This window comes from Capsicum annuum, chromosome 10 (genome assembly GCF_002878395.1).
Source record: "Capsicum annuum cultivar UCD-10X-F1 chromosome 10, UCD10Xv1.1, whole genome shotgun sequence".
Lineage (NCBI taxonomy): Eukaryota > Viridiplantae > Streptophyta > Magnoliopsida > Solanales > Solanaceae > Capsicum > Capsicum annuum.
In genome coordinates this window covers 18067343-18070654 of record NC_061120.1, presented here as the reverse complement: position 1 = coordinate 18070654, position 3312 = coordinate 18067343, and positions in this window count along the sequence as shown.

Below are 3312 nucleotides of genomic sequence, written 5' to 3'. Positions count from 1 at the left end.
GGTTTAACCTTCAAAACTCAAGCTTGGATGCTAACACTTAACATGGAGATTTAGATCACCATATACCATCAAACTAGTCTTTCTCCACTTAACAATTCAATGGTACCAATAGCCACGCACAACAAGTAATAGCCTTAGAAAGAATGCCGCAACCTCATGTCACCTTAGGCATACTTCTACATCATACATACAATATCATACATCACTACGAATCAAATAAACCTAATCTCTTGCTTACATCGTTCAAGCCTATTAGATCACTTCCATAAAACCAGTATCATTACCCAATCAATCATCATAACTATCTTAATAGGCATCAACTATTCAAACTTAGTGACTAGTGCTGAACGTAAATATGATTTACAACCCAACCTTACGCACAATTCTCACTTGAAAACTATGAAATAACTATCAATAAACACTAGTACACTAGAACTTCATAGCCAAAAAAAAAATCGATCCTGACCTTACTGTTTTACTCATCATAATCTATTAGCACGTACTATTTCAACACATCAAGCCTACTAATTAATCCCACAAAACATACATTGCCAATCTCTTTCCACTATTTACCACCACACTATTTAAATTCAAGCCTATAGTCTAGCATCAATCACTTACCATCAATGGAGAATGCAACATAAAATAAATATACTAATCCATTAAATTAGGACATTCTACCCAAATGCTTCAAAAATCTACCACATACTTTTCTCACAAGTAGTACTAGTTTACAACTACTAACTGAAAGAGGGTCAAGGGGTAAAGTCACTTAATAGATATGATCAACCTTAATCTGATATTATAACCCCATAAGTATTTTCTACTTATAAGGATTTCTCAATTCATACTTACTTACACAATCATACCTTTAGGCTACCTTCAATTTCCACAACAACCATAAGTCTATAATTATAACTTACTGGTTAATATAGCCGCATTCACACTTTAAGCAACCGACGAATCACCCTGACTAACTGCTCCTTCTCTACCTTCTACTAAACTAACACACAAGGATGAATCGCCTCCTTACCAAATCAATCTCAAGCAAACAGATTCAACCATACATATATTAAATCAACACAAGAACAATAAGTTGGACAACAGGTTGCTAGTGAATCAAAATAGGCCTCACACGGCTTCACTAGACTTTGATTTTTTTTTATTTTTAACAAGAAAATAAGATGAGTGACAAGACAACTATGCTAGTGAATCGAAAGAGCCCCACACGACTTCACTAGACTTAGATTTTTTTTTATTTTTTTTTTAAAAACACCATGATAACAAGATTACATATTACAAGAGATAGAAAATTGACACATAATATTTAATAGTCTAAGTATATACATCTTACTCTGTATAAATAAAAATCTAAGTAAAACACTTCCCCACATAACTTCTATACAATCTACACATGCTACTAAGTACCACATTTGCCCATCACTATGAAGGGGTAAACCATCCTCAAAATCGGTTATTCAACTGAAATATTTATTTACACAAAAATCACCCTCACTCTAACTTCTAACTTTGTGACTTCACATCACCAACTCATTGGTCCAATATCACTACCAATAGGTCATGACAACAACACTTTTACTTATGCTACTATTCGGGTGGAAATACAGTTCCAACATTCTGCTATACATCGTCCACATCTGTAACAAGATCTTTGAGAGGGAATAGATGCACATAATTCCTTAAGCTGGAAAGCACGATTCCATCAGGATCAATGTTTACATCAGAATCAACACATGTTGAAGCACTAACAGGCTCCTCTCGAGTCTTTGCATAATTTTTTTTTAAATCTTATAGGACTCAATCAAAAAGGACTATATCATATAGATTTTAAAATTTTTTAACTTGAAGCACCCCAATAATGGGACATGTTTGAGAACATCAGAGTAAGGAAAGAATTTTGGGATGACTGTTACTTTCATATAGGTGACACTATAGCATGAATGAGAGTATAAAAGAGGAACATTCTAACTCTATTGAACAAACTAGAACATGAAAAAAGAGAGACATTCCTAAACGCCTAGTAGCCTCCTACTTATAAATGTGGCGCGCTACACACCCATAAACAAGACTCTACTCGATGGAATTTCCCAGACACCCTATGACCATGAACCGAGCTATGATACCAAGTTTGTCATGACCCGAACCGGGGCCTTGGCCGTGACGAGCATTTCGAACCATGAAGGCCCAAAACACCCCTATCTATCTGGTAATTATGCACATAATTCATATGATAATAAGAAATAAAAAAGATACGCAATATTATGGAAACATGTAAATAAGTCAAATAAAAAATCAATAAAGGGGAACTTAATGTCCCAAAACACCTATCAACATCTGAACAATCGTTTGTGAAATCTCTACTACATGACTGAAATAAATTACTATCTGAAAACTGGGATAAGGCCCCCAGTAGACCCAAAACTATGAAATGATAAATGGACCAGGCCTTTCAAAATATAGAAGGCTCACCATTTGATTCTGCGAATCTCTCAGAAGATATCTACTAGTTATCTGGACCCCTAGACTATGCCTCTGAACCTGGGAGGGAAGGGGGTCAATACAAAAGTACTGGAACACAAAGAAATCAAAATAGAAATACAATATTTTTACATAATATAGGTGAGAACCATTATAAAGCAGTTTCATATCAAATCATTTGAAAACACATGGGCATAATGTAATGATTTTTCAACACCAATGCAATGCATTTGAGCTAGGTGGAATACCCTACAATTTGTAATTCCACGACTAGGTGGAATCTGCCTTTTAGCTCGACGGTCAAGCCTCCAATCCAAATAGCCACCAGGATTTGAACCCAGTGATACCCCTCATGTGAGCACACCGCGGCAATCCCCCTATGTGAGATCCCCCAAATAATTTTATTAATCCTCCCATATAGGATACAATATCATATAACCCGCATCGGCAACTACGATTTCCAGCGATGAGCCCTTTCACTCAAATTCCTTCTTCGGATATCCACCTTTCTCATGAAAATTAATGCACTCAAACTTTGTTCAAATCAATCACATGCCATACTCTGTAGGGTATCGTTATACCCGACTTGCATGTCTGTCAGTATCATATCACATTCTCTTCATTCAATCATCATATGCACATATTTCAACATGAACAAAACAACCCTCTCTTTGAAAGTCAAAAACCACATCAAAATCATGATATTTTATTTTTAAGACATTTCATGACATGCATTTCAAGATGATTTCAAATAATTCATATCATGTGAAAATTTAAAACAACATCATATCAAGAGAGGGGTTTCATGTAATT